Source organism: Lucilia sericata, unplaced genomic scaffold, assembly GCF_015586225.1.
Source record: "Lucilia sericata isolate MDLA Ls3-8-SP2 unplaced genomic scaffold, ASM1558622v1 Contig000117F_arrow, whole genome shotgun sequence".
NCBI classification, from domain to species: Eukaryota; Metazoa; Arthropoda; class Insecta; order Diptera; family Calliphoridae; genus Lucilia; species Lucilia sericata.
This window is the reverse complement of record NW_023994149.1, coordinates 193,952-209,100: the sequence shown is the minus strand read 5'-3', so window position 1 is coordinate 209,100 and position 15,149 is coordinate 193,952. Positions and strand designations below refer to the sequence as shown.

General features: G+C 28.9%; 1 protein-coding gene across 1 annotated transcript in view; it reads right to left on the bottom strand.

The window, feature by feature from the left end:
- Window positions 1-14,397, bottom strand: part of LOC119600590 — a 75,164-nt gene extending 60,767 nt beyond the window's left edge. The window contains exon 1 of the mRNA XM_037950918.1: window positions 14,336-14,397. The gene's annotated coding sequence lies outside the window, so the exon portion shown is untranslated. The remainder of the gene's footprint in view (window positions 1-14,335) is intronic.
- Window positions 14,398-15,149: the final 752 nt, after the last annotated feature.

Below are 15,149 nucleotides of genomic sequence, written 5' to 3'. Positions count from 1 at the left end.
CAGCAGGATATATTATCCATTTTAATTTTTTAATAATTAAAAAAGTAGCAGTGTTATTTGTGGTCTTAAACATAAACGCCTAACTCAAAGAAAGAATTTTCCAATTTTTGCAAATATCTTCAAGTTAGGCTATTATTGCATGTGACCATATATATTTGGTATATTTGTAAATAACATAAATTTAATGAAAATAATAAAATTTTTATATAATAATGTCTTACATACGAGCATAAAATAAATTCCTTTAAATTTATACATTGTGTATAAATGCAATACAAATTCCATAATAAATCTGTAATAAAATTCCATTATTCGCACACATATCAACTATAAATTCTTGGAATTATTACACGTACTCTCAACATTAGGTAGTAATACTATTTATTTATTACTTCTTTAGCAAATACACGTAAGAACATTATATTTACTATGTTATTTTCTTTAAATAAAATTTATACAAATATGTACATATATAGCACCCCCATTTTGCAATATATAAAACTTTGGAAACTACTTAGAATGGAACATCAGCAACACCATGGTAACATTTAAGGACTTATAAAATTTTGTACATTTAAAAATAATTAAGTTCTCTTTTGTTCCTAAAATTCCATTAAAAGTATAGGTACTTGTAGTATTTTAAATTGTTATGCCTATTAAATAGATATCTATATTTTAAGAGGGAAAACAACAAAGTACTTTGGTTTACAAGATTATATGGTAACCTACAATTATTTATTCAGTTCTAGTTCAGTTCTAGTTCAGTTCTAGTTCAGTTCTAGTTCTAGTTCAGTTCTAGTTCAGTTCTAGTTCAGTTCTAGTTCAGTTCTAGTTCAGTTCTAGTTCAGTTCTAGTTCAGTTCTAGTTCAGTTCTAGTTCAGTTCTAGTTCAGTTCTAGTTCAGTTCTAGTTCAGTCCTAGTTCAGTTCTAGTTCAGTTCTAGTTCAGTTCTAGTTCAGTTCTAGTTCAGTTCTAGTTCAGTACTAGTTCAGTCCTAGTTCAGTTCTAGATCAGTTCTAGATCAGTTCTATTTCAATTCTAGTTCAGTTCTAGTTCAGTTGTAGTTCTAGTTCAGTTCTAGTTCAGTTGTAGTTCTAGTTCAGTTCTAGTTCAAGTTCAGTTCTAGTTTCTAGTTCAAGTTCAGTTCTAGTTCAGTTCTAGTTCTAGTTCAGTTCTAGTTCAGTTCAGTCTAGTTCAGTTCTAGTTCAGTTCTAGTTCAGTTCTAGTTCAGTTCTAGTTCAGTTCTAGTTCAGTTCTAGTTCAGTTCTAGTTCAGTTCTAGTTCAGTTCTAGTTCAGTTCTAGTTCAGTTCTAGTTCAGTTTCTAGTTCAGTTCTAGTTCAGTTCTAGTTCAGTTCTAGTTCAGTTCTAGTTCAGTTCTAGTTCAGTTCTAGTTCAGTTCTAGTTCCAGTTCTAGTTCAGTTCTAGTTCAGTTCTAGTTCAGTCTAGTTCAGTTCTAGTTCAGTCTAGTTCAGTTCTAGTTCAGTTCTAGTTCAGTTCTAGTTCAGTTCTAGTTCAGTTCTAGTTCAGTTCTAGTTCAGTTCTAGTTCAGTTCTAGTTCAGTTCTAGTTCAGTCTAGTTCAGTTCTAGTTCAGTTCTAGTTCAGTTCTAGTTCGTTCTAGTATCAGTTCTAGTTCAGTTCTAGTTCAGTTCTAGTTCAGTTCTAGTTCAGTTCTAGTTCAGTTTCTAGTAGTTCAGTTCTAGTTCAGTCTCTAGTTCAGTTCTAGTTCCGTTCGAGTTCGTCTAGTTCAGTTCTAGTTCAGTTCTAGTTCAGTTCTAGTTCAGTTCTAGGTTCAGTCTAGTTCAGTTCTAGTTCAGTTCTAGTTCAGTTCAGTTCAGTTCTAGTCAGTTCTAGTTCAGTTCTAGCTCAGTTCTAGTCAGTTCTAGTTCATTATAGTTCAGTTCTAGTCAGTTCTAGTTCAGTTCTAGTTCAGTTCTAGTTCAGTTCTAGTTCAGTTCTAGTAGTCAGTTCTAGTTCAGTTCTAGTTCAGTTCTAGTTTCCGTTCTAGTTCAGTTCTAGTTCAGTTCTAGTTCAGTTCTAGTTCAGTTCTAGTTCAGTTCTAGTTCAGTTCTAGTCAGTTCTAGTTCAGTTCTAGTTCAGTTCTAGTTCAGTCTAGTTCAGTTCTAGTTCAGTTCTAGTTCAGTTCTAGTTCAGTTCTAGTTCGTTAGTTCAGTTCTAGTTCAGTTCTAGTTCAGTTCTAGTTCAGTTCTAGTTCAGTTCTAGTTCAGTTCTAGTTCAGTTCTAGTTCAGTTCTAGTTCAGTTCTAGTTCAGTTCTAGTTCAGTTCTAGTTCAGTTCTAGTTCAGTTCTAGTTCAGTTCTAGTTCAGTTCTAGTTCAGTTCTAGTTCAGTTCTAGTTCAGTTCTAGTTCAGTTCTAGTTCAGTTCTAGTTCAGTTCTAGTTCAGTTCTAGTTCAGTTCTAGTTCAGTTCTAGTTCAGTTCTAGTTCAGTTCTAGTTCAGTTCTAGTTCAGTTCTAGTTCAGTTCTAGTTCTGTTCTAGTTCAGTTCTAGTTCAGTTCTAGTTCAGTTCTAGTTCAGTTCTAGTTCAGTACTAGTTCAGTTCTAGTTCAATTCTATTTATAAACAAAATCAACTAAATTATTTCCTCGTATTTAGAAATCCGATATATTTTTTTCTTCATAGTTTTAAATTTACTGGAAAATATAAATTACTTAAAATTTACTTGTCTAATTTATTTATTTTTAATAGAAGTATTTTGCAATTTTTATTGCAAAACAAAAATAACTCCATGGACAAAATGTATGTAATATTTCATTCATTTAGTTTTATTAATAATTTCAAAAGTATAAATTTCATTCATCGAAATTAAAATATGTATATACCACATAAAAGTTAAACCAACCACAGTACCAACAGTAGCGTAGCATATAAAATTGTAAATTTATTTTTAAAAAGACCTTAATATTTAATAAAAAAAATCAGACTACAAAATATAAACTCTTACACTATTTAAATGTTTAGGCTATTCTCTGATGCTTCCTTATTGCAAATTATATGATAAAATTTATCAATCACACTTTTTAAAAATGTTTGCGACGAAAAATTTTTCGGATCACCCTATTGTCTATACTACTACATTTATATTACTTGATGCTCATGTAAAATAAAAATCTATTTTTAACAGGAATTATTTATTGATCAAGTCACTGATAAAAACAATATTTTTTTCCAAATTTTGCCACAATTATTCGCATTTTAGCGAACCTATTTTTTTTAATTCAAAGAGCAATAAAGGATTTCTGGAAATTTATAATTTTTTATCAAATATCAAATCTAACTAAAATTTAATGAATTGGAAATCATTGATTAAACCAAACAAAAAAACTTTTTATGTTATTCAATTAAATTTCTATTTATAGTTCAATTTACTTTAAAATCATTATAATCTTATAATTCTTTTGAAATTCATTTATAACAAAATCTAAACTTTTTTTCTCGAAAATTTAAATAAAAATTGATTTTTTGTGATAAATACTTGCAACATATAGAAAAAGAAAAGTTAATTCAATTCAAAGTTGTTAACACACATGTGCTCTTTGTATGTCTACAATCTTATATACAAGTTTTATTTGTGTTTTGAAGTAACACATACATACGCAGTGTACATGCATATGTATAAATTCATACATACATACATACATATATTTATTATGTAAATATAAAAATTATACACTTGACTATGTCGAATCTTTAATACCCTTCGCCGTTACAAAAGTTATTTTTCCTTGATGTTGTAATCGTTGAAAAAATCTATGTAGCTTATATTGTCTAATATTAGGGTTCACAGATTTGATTCTGCAAATTTCGGGAATTTTATGAGCATTTTAAATTTACTTATTGAACGACAAGGCTAAAATAAAAAGACCTTGTGTACACACATAGATATTTCACATACATATTTACAAATACATACATATACATATATGTATAAGTGTGAATATTTAAAAATTCACAGTTAACTTGAAAATAATTCTCAAATATATACATATCTAGCAGTATGTTGTTATTTTTCGTTTAATAAACAAAAAAGAGAACAAACCATTCAAGCACGCCAAAGTAGCTGTCAAATTCTTTTTGAACAATTGGTGTTAAACAAATAAAATTGAACAAAAAACTACACACAGCCTGTAGCAAAATCCAACCAAATAACAATAATAATACATTTCTGAAAAATGTATATTGAAAAAAAAATAAAAAACGCGAAAACATTTACATATGAACAATTTTTAACAAAAATTGTTTGAGACTAAGTTCATCCTTCAATGTTGTTTCATTTATTTCCAATACGTGAAACAACCTAAGAATTTAAGATAATAAATTTAAAATATTTTTAATTTCACTTTAAAGAAATTACATAATTATTTTATAAGAAAAATTTAAGCAAGAATTCTTGATAAATTTTCTTTTCAAAGAAAATGTTTGATAAATTTTCTACACACAGAAAACAGATCGATTGGAAATTGGTTACCATGATAAATATTTAGTTAAATTAATTAAAATTGTATAGATGTTATTGAAAAACTGTATAATTAACTGATTTTCTATATTCAGAATTAAAAAATCATAATATTAATCGAATTGTGGTTGTAATAATTTCCAAATCAATAATTTGAACTGAATTCTATTGGTTATTAAATTCATTTGTGAATTCAGTAAATGCAGACGACTTTTATTTATGATTAAAATGTAAGAACACACAGTGGTATAGGAAAAAAAAAAGAGGGAAATAATTCGGTAACTTCTAAACGGTTAATCCGATTTTAATGAAATTTGGTGTGCACAAAGAGGAGGTGTTGTCGAGTTTAGGTTTTGAATTTGGACCTTATAGGCCAACCAGGGGCCCGGCGGGGGGTCATCAAATTAGGACACCTCGGCTATGTTAAATTTTTAAAACGATCCTATTTCTTCATTTGAGTTCCGATTTAAAAAAAATTTCGTATATAGAATCTCCTCATCGAGCACTATAAAAAATGTTGTCATAGCAGTAAATTATCTCTTATAGTTTAGGAGATATTCGCATTTGAAAATTAAAATTTTAAAATTTTTACCGTCCTTACTTTAGTTTTTTTTTGATAATAGCAGGTCCAAATATTCCCGATTTTCGCCATTTTGTTTTATTCGCTTAACAACAAGTTTATATATCAAGCAGTGAAAGAATTATGTAAAAATCATGACTGAGTCCAAAGTTATAGGCATTTTAATTTAAAAAATTAAAAAAAGGCGATTTTTTGTCATTTTTTTGGGAAAAAAGTATCTTTTTCTTTTTAAGTTATCTAAAAAGTTTCTAAGAAGATGTATATAGAATTTATACTTTTTGGAAAGCTGACTTTACATAAAGTACGATAAATGAAACAAAACCTAAAAATTTTTGATACCGAGGGGACCAGGTCCATCCAAAAAAACCCTATTTTTTATGGAAAATTAAATTTTGAGCAAAAATTCTCAAATCGCATAGTCGATATCAAATTATAGTGACCTGTTTTATATGACCCAATAAGTTCTTAATCATTTTGTAACGGGTTTCGATAACCCCGCCCCTGGTATGGATATAATAGGCAAAAAACTAAAAAATCCCATTTTTGGGATTTTTTAAAACTTTTTTGGGAATTCCGGGATTTCTAATAAGAAAATTCGAAATTTTGATTTAATTTTGGATTTTAAGTAAAAAAATCTACCTAACTGTAAAATTTCATCAAAAAATATTCATAAATAAAATTTTTATTGCAATTAGAAAAATTTGTATCTTCGCAAAAACTGAATAAAAAACATTTTTTAATTTTTTTTAAAAAAAGTATTCCGCGAATTTTTTAATTTTCAAAAATTATATACAGTTTTGAAAAATAGACAAAATTACCTTTCCATTGATATATAACATGCCTACCTAATGTTTTTAAGTGACAAATTAATTAGGGAAAACTCAACATCTTTTAGAAAATTTGCCTAGCACTATTATTTTCATCCATAAGGTTAACTCTTAAATTTGTTACATATATGGATGAAAATAATAGTGCTAGGTAAATTTTCTAAAAGATGTTGAGTTTTCCCTAATTAATTTGTCACTTAAAAAACATTAGGTAGGCATGTTATATATCAATGGAAAGGTAATTTTGTCTATTTTTCAAAACTGTATATAATTTTTGAAAATTAAAAAATTCGCGGAATACTTTTTTTAAAAAAAATTAAAAAATGTTTTTTATTCAGTTTTTGCGAAGATACAAATTTTTCTAATTGCAATAAAAATTTTATTTATGAATATTTTTTGATGAAATTTTACAGTTAGGTAGATTTTTTTACTTAAAATCCAAAATTAAATCAAAATTTCGAATTTTCTTATTAGAAATCCCGGAATTCCCAAAAAAGTTTTAAAAAATCCCAAAAATGGGATTTTTTGGTTTTTTGCCTATTATATCCATACCAGGGGCGGGGTTATCGAAACCCGTTACAAAATGATTAAGAACTTATTGGGTCATATAAAACAGGTCACTATAATTTGATATCGACTATGCGATTTGAGAATTTTTGCTCAAAATTTAATTTTCCATAAAAAATAGGGTTTTTTTGGATGGACCTGGTCCCCTCGGTATCAAAAATTTTTAGGTTTTGTTTCATTTATCGTATTTTATGTAAAGTCAGCTTTCCAAAAAGTATAAATTCTATATACATCTTCTTAGAAACTTTTTAGATAACTTAAAAAGATACTTTTTTCCCAAAAAAATGACAAAAAATCGCCTTTTTTTAATTTTTTAAATTTAAATGCCTATAACTTTGGACTCAGTCATGATTTTTACATAATTCTTTCACTGCTTGGTATATAAACTTGTTGTTAAGCAAATAAAAAAAAATGGCGAAAATCGGAAATATTTGGACCTGCTATTATCAAAAAAACTAAAGTAAGGACGGTAAAAATTTTAAAATTTTAATATTCAAATGCGAATATCTCCTAAACTATAAGAGATAATTTACTGCTACGACGACATTTTTTATAGTGCTCGATGAGGAGATTCTATATACGAAATTTTTTTTAAATCGGAACTCAAATGAAGAAATAGGATCGTTTTAAAAATTTAACATAGCCGAGGTGTCCTAATTTGAGGACCCCCCGCCGGGCCCCTGGTTGGCCTATAAGGTCCAAATTCAAAACCTAAACTCGACAACACCTCCTCTTTGTGCATACCAAATTTCATTAAAATCGGATTAACCGTTTAGAAGTTACCGAATTATTTCCCTCTTTTTTTTTCCTATACCACTGTGGAACATCAAATATTAGTCTCTGTAACAGAAAAACAGTAGAAAGTAAAAAATATTGACCATTGCAACCAATTATCAACTGATAAAACTATTTAAAATTTAATTACGGTTAAAGGAACCAAATTCGATGTTCACAACCGATCAATTGGTAATTATATTTGACGTATACAAAAATAAATAAAATAAAATAAAACTATTTTACCATTGAATAATAAAACTAATAACAATTAAATGTAAATTAATGCGGAAAAATGGGATAGAAAAGGTAAGTTTAGTCTATTTTATATCTTAAAATCTATTTTGTGTTATTTTCCTATAATCTTTAATAATTTTACAGCAGCGGAAAAGCGTGGTATGGTAGTGTTCCTTTGGAAATGTTGGACAGAATTAACAGCAAAATCCCTGGTACATAAACATAGCTTTTACTATCAATATCTCAAAACTAGAGAAGAAAAGTGACTATTTTGTGGTAATAAGTTATGTAGGTTTGTAAATGTATTTACATATATATATTGTAATTATTTTATTGTAATTATTTTAAACAAAATAAAATATATTTTCAAATAAACATAATCCACAAATTGGTTTTAATAAATAATATTACAGTTCCAAATACCGATAATTTCGATCCAGATTATCGAATAATGATTTAAAACAGTTGCGTGCACCATATATTCAGTAACAGGAACCGAATTTTACAGTAGTTACAATCGAATTATGGGATAGTTGTGAGAACCGACTGAATTCGATTGGAAACAAATTCGGTTATCACAACGAATCTGTTTTCTCTGTGTACCTATGGAAATTTTCCATACAATTTGCGACCTGGAGCGTGCGCACAAGGTTAACATGGATGGACTAGACTATAGACAAGACTATAGACTAGACTATAGACTAGACTATAGACTAGACTATAGACTAGACTATAGACTAGACTAAAGACTAGACTATAGACTAGACTATAGACTAGACTATAGACTTGACTATAGACTAGACTATAGACTAGACTATAGACTAGACTACTAGACTAGACTAGACTATAAACTAGACTATAGACTAGACTATAAACTAGACTATAGACTAGACTATAGACTAGACTATAGACTAGAATATAGACTAGACTATAGACTAGACTATAGACTAGACTATAGACTAGACTATAGACTAGACTATAGACTAGACTATAGACTAGACTATAGACTAGACTATAGACTAGACTATAGACTAGACTATAGACTAGACTATAGACTAGACTATAGACTAGACTATAGACAAGACTATAGACTAGACTGTAGAATAGACTATAGACTAGACTGTAGAATAGACTATAGACTATACTATAGACTAGACTATAGACTAGACTATAAACTAGACTATAGACTAGACTATAAACTAGACTATAGACTAGACTATAGACTAGACTATAGACTAGACTATAGACTAGACTATAGACTAGACTATAGACTAGACTATAGACTAGACTATAGACTAGACTATAGACTAGACTAGACTATAGACTAAGACTATAGACTAGACTAGACTATAGACAAGACTATAGACTAGACTGTAGAATAGACTATAGACTAGACTGTAGAATAGACTATAGACTAGACTATAGACTAGACTATAGACTAGACTATAGACAAGACTATAGACTAAACTATAGACTAGACGATAGAACTATATATTAGACTATAGACTAGACTATAGGACTAGACTATAGACTAGACTATAGACTAGACTATAGACTAGACTATAGACTAGACTATAGACTAGACTATAGACTAGACTATAGACTAGACTATAGACTAGACTATAGCTAGACTATAGACTAGACTATAGACTAGACCTATAGACTAGACTATAGACTAGACTATAGACTAGACTATAGACTAGACTATAGACTAGACTATAGACTAGACTATAGACTAGACTATAGACTAGACTATAGACTAGACTATAGACTAGACTATAGACTAGACTATAGACTAGACTATAGACTAGACTAGACTAGAGACTAGACTATAGACTAGACTATAGACTAGACTATAGACTAGACTATAGACTAGACTATAGACTAGACTATAGACTAGACTATAGACTAGACTATAGACTAGACTATAGACTAGACTATAGACTAGACTATAGACTAGACTATAGACTAGACTATAGACTAGACTATAGACTAGACTATAGACTAGACTATAGACTAGACTATAGACTAGACTATAGACTAGACTATAGACTAGACTATAGACTAGACTATAGACTAGACTATAGACTAGACTATAGACTAGACTATAGAACTAGACTATAGACTAGACTATAGACTAGACTATAGACTAGACTATAGACTAGACCTATAGACTAGACTATAGACTAGACTATAGACTAGACTATAGGACTAGCTATAGACTAGACTATAGACTAGACTATAGACTAGACTATAGACTAGACTATAGACTAGACTATAGACTAGACTATAGACTAGACTATAGACTAGACTATAGACTAGACTATAGACTAGACTATAGACTAGACTATAGACTAGACTATAGACTAGACTATAGACTAGACTATAGACTAGACTATAGGACTAGACTATAGACTAGACTATAGACTAGACTATAGACTAGACTATAGACTGACTATAGACTAGACTATAGACTAGACTATAGACTAGACTATAGACTAGACTATAGACTAGACTATAGACTAGACTATAGACTAGACTATAACTAGACTATAGACTAGACATAGACTAGACTATAGACTAGACTATAGACTAGACTATAGACTAGACTATAGACTAGACTATAGACTAGACTATAGACTAGACTATAGACTAGACTATAGACTAGACTATAGACTAGACTATAGACTAGGACTATAGACTAGACTATAGACTAGACTATAGACTAGACTATAGACTAGACTATAGCTAGACTATAGACTAGACTATAGACTAGACTATAGACTAGACTATAGACTAGACTATAGACTAGACTATACAGACTAGACTACTATAGACTAGACTATAGACTAGACTATAGACTATAGACTAGACTATAGACTAGACTATAGGCTTGTAGCGTAGTCTTCTAAACTCTGCTAAGAATTGTGATATGACCAATTAAATGAGATACTTGCCACTATTATAACTAACGGGTTTTATTTACATAGTATATCCAACTATACCAAAATCAGTTTTATCTACATATTTATTTAATTTAACTCGATTTTTATGTTATTCAAATAACCCAAAATTTAATTTCCAACAAAACATTTATTTATGGTTGTACAGTTACAAGCAACATTAAATCTTCTTTAAAAAAAGGGTTAAAAAGTATTGAAAATCATGACCCTCAACCTAGAGGAGAGCTGAAACTAGCAACGTTTTTATAAAGGAATGAAACATGAGCAATGCGTTGAAGCCTCTGACAATGACAACATCCGTTTCCGTTAAAAACTTATTATGAGTATAGGAACAAATAAATAACAGCAACAGGGGGAAAATCACTACAACAACAAGTAACTGTAACAACTACACCTGTAACTGGATTAAAACCCAACAGATACACGTCCACATACATTCAACCATAATTATAAGTAGTAAATCCATATATACTGCGAAAAAATAGAGAAAAAACGAGAAATAAGCTTAAGCACGTAATATTACGTGATTTTTTTTCCTATTTTTCCCTTTTTGTTTATTCACGTGTAGCATTGTTACTAGGTACAGTAGTCGGATACACGGTCATGTAAGTGTCAATACTTTGTTCATTAAGTTTGAGGGTTTATTTACTGTGTTTTACATACATGTATGTACTTATATGTTAGTTAGCCCCTTTGAAACTGAAGCAACGCGTTATATTAGTTAGATTAGGTGACTATATGTAAGTGTTATATACAGGTGTAAATTTTCACAGAATATAATTATATTCCACGTAAAATACTAAATATAATATAGGAATATTTTACGAATAGCAATTGTTGCAAATAAACTATATCATTTATTTGTTGTTATTTGTGCTAAACTGAATGTATTCTTAATTGTTTTCATACAGCCTGTTGTCGCCTCGTTTAAGCCTTATTATAATAATAACCAAACATAACCAGAGAGACCACAAAAACTAAGTAAATGGTTTATATGAAATTTAATTATGAATATACATATAAAAGTTTTTGGTATTCTATAATAAACAGTAAAAATATCCTGTTAAGTATATATGAGAATTTCAATTGAATTCCCTCTTACCACATTAAATAGCAAAACTTTTCAATACCAACCAAAAATAAATCATAAAAACATTTTAACCACCAAAAATATTGAATTAAATTCATATAAATAAATTTCTATATGTGTTGTTAAAAATAAGTTAAATGAATACATACATATGTATGAAAAAACACAAATTTTACTTTTGTTGAAAATAATTCATCACTATGAAAATAAATTATTTATTTAAGATTTCTTGTAATTAAATAAAAATAAAAAATAATTTTTTTTCAACACATTAGTATGTGTCTATTTGATCTAAATCATGTATTTCTCTTAAGTTCTCATTGGTACTAAATTTTGACTATTTTATGGAAAGTATTATATTACTTAACATTTAAATTTTTTATAAAGTTTTATATCCTGGTAATTTATTTAAAAATTAATTTCTTGCCTAATATCATGTCATTTAAATTGTCAGCCAAGATAACCCTAATAAAAGTCAATTCTAATTTAATTTATAAAAAAGAAGCAAATAATGTAATAATAGGTTGGCCCTAAATAGCAGCAGAAACTTACAAGATAAAGAAAAGAGGTAAAAGTTAACATAACAACTTTTCAGAACTTATACGTTTCAACTACATATTTTAATACGATGATGTCATTGGAGGCAATAACTTACAATGATCGTTTAAAAATAAGTAGTTACATAAGTAATTTTCTGAAGGGGACTTTGTATGGCGGATAAGATCAAATAAGGAACGATCATTACGAAAATCAGCAGTATCATTAAGACTCCTATAACACTAAGTTTTGCCGATTTTTGAAATAATACTAGAACTTTTAACATATTTATGAGTTCAAAAGCCTTTTGGGGGATACGGTTGTATGGGGGCTATACGAAATAATGAACCGCTTTTAATCATTTTCAATAGGCTTTGAGCTAAAAGAAGAGTATGTGCCAAATTTCATCTAATTTTCTTTAAAATAGCGATCTGTAGGTTTACATGAACACACAGACGGACAGCTAAGTCGACTCAGAAAGTGATTCTGAGCCGATTGGTATACTCTAAGGTGAGTGTAGGACCAATATTTTTGGGTGTTATAAACATCAGCACAAACGCATAATACCCTCCCCACTATAAAGGTGTAGTTAATACCCTACACTATTATAGAGCCGACAAGGACCTCGCGTTAGATAGTTATTAATAATTTTTATTTTTAGATACATTTCTTTATGAATTTTTTCAAATCCGAAAAAATACAACTAGGCCACTGTCGGGCCTGTTGTGCGTTCCTTTTCATGAAAAAAATGTTCACTGAATGTATTATTTTTCAATGTTCAGAAACTCAGTTTCCTGAACGTAATTCTTAAAAATTTTCCAATCAGTGTTAGTCAAGAGTGTTATTTCCGGAATAATATCACTTCCAAAATACTTGAATCTAACTTCGACGAATGCCTGACTGAGGCAAAGAAAGTGCTCCAGAGTTTCACTGTCCTCTCCACATGCTCAATATTCATCTGAATACGCACGTCCAATTTTGTATAGATGTGTGTGTGTCCACTCAGAATACGTACCATCATGCTAACATAAGATTTGCTCATTTTGAGGAGATTTCTCGTCTTGCTCTCATCAGGCTCACCTCATAGGATCTTTGTGGTTTTACCCACCGTTTCATTATTGCAAAGGCCTTATGGGATTCTCTAAGTCAGATTAACTACCTCAAGCTCCCTTTAATGCTATTACATTCGCCCTTTCGTTGCCGCCTACTCCCAAGTGGCCTGGTACACATATGATGTAAACCTTACCTCTGGGAGAGTATACAGTTAAAGCTTACGTGAGCAATACGGTCTTAGATTTAATTGTATCACCTGATATCGTCCTAATTGCCTTCTGGCTGTCGGTAAATATATTAACGGCTATGGTTATTTAGATAAAAATTTATTTTTATAGAGCGAATAAACATGCTATAAAAGGAAGAAGGCTTGATGAAGTATGGAAATAAAGAATGGTGGGTAGAACTATTACAATCCATTAAGAGAAAGACGAAAAGCCTCCTCAGAATGAAAAAGTACGAGTTATAATTCATAGATTCTGATGAATGAACATGACATGAACATAAGACTCAAATATCTTGGTAGCGACGTTATTTCTCAGGAACACAGATTGGAAAATTCTAAGGAACTATGTACAAGTTTAGTTTGTGAACATTGGACGATTGTGAAAATTGCACCTACATTTTACATTAAAATAAGGCCATAATATGCCTGATACACTTTGGTATAGAAAAAATGGAAATAATTCTTTTACTTCTAAAAGATTTGCCAGATTCTAATGAAATTTCACATACGAAAAGAGGAAGTTTTAAATTTGTATCTCATGGACCTACCAGGGGCGTAGTTAGTTGTCCGCAAAGTAGTACACCTCGGATATGATAAATTTTTTTCTTCGTGTGTGTTCCGATTAAACATAAAATCACTTATTTAGAAACCCTTTATGGAGCACGAAAAAATATATTTATAAATAATGTACTTCAAAATATTGTAGTAATTGTAATAACTAATCCTAATAAAAAAAAATATTTAGATTAAATCATATAAAATCACTGAAGTACTAAATTCCTTGAAAACTAAATTTTATTATAACTTTTTGTACATATATAAATGAAATATTTATAAAATTTAAAAATATTAAATAACTTTAAATTAAACAAAAACAAAAGTATTTTTATTTATTTATTTTTCATACCTTCATATACATAAGAGTTTTAGCAAAATTGTCCTATAAAATTTATTTATTTTTAATGGAGATTTTTATATTTCTAAAAAAAATATATTAAATTGACTTACTCGAATTTACACCAAGAAAGTGGCAAACATTTTATAAGCAAATATTATTTATTTTAAGAAAATAAAAGCTGAAAATAGAAGAAAAGAATAAATTTTAGAACAATATCTTAAACTGAGTCTCAAATTTTTACTATTTATAAATTTTATATTATTAAACTATTCATATGAATATATGATTTTTTTCTTAAGTCAATCCCTTTACATTTTCTATTTTATTAATTCTATTTGCTTTCCACAAGATCCCCAATCACATCAAGTCCAAATGCAATTTGAGTTTTGCAATCTTTTGAAATGTAAATATTATTAATATAAAAAACCACATCATCACCAACAACATCCTTATGGACACCGTAACGGATTGTGCCAGTACAACAAATATTAATTTAAAATAAATAGTAAGAAACAGAGAAAAAAATAGAGAAAAACAAATTGCAATATAAATTAAAATGAATTTAAAATATCAAAAGCATAAACACGTGTTGGATATTAAAAGATTTAAAAAAAAAATAATGAAATAAACAAGAAACTGCTAGTAAAGGATCGATATAAATTGAATAAATTAATACACATGTATAGAAGAGGATACCAGTACAAATATGTATATATGTATATTAGGGAGGTTTCTAATATATGGAAACTAGTTTCCAATGTTTTACACTAAAATGTAAGTTCTTAAGAGTTTGGGATATACGGAACATACGCTATCAAGTTTGGTTGATTAAGAGTTTTATCAAGTATTTAAAATTCTCCCTCTAGTCAACTTCTAAATTTTCATATTTTTTTAAAAATCTTTAAAAATATTTCTTAGAAATAA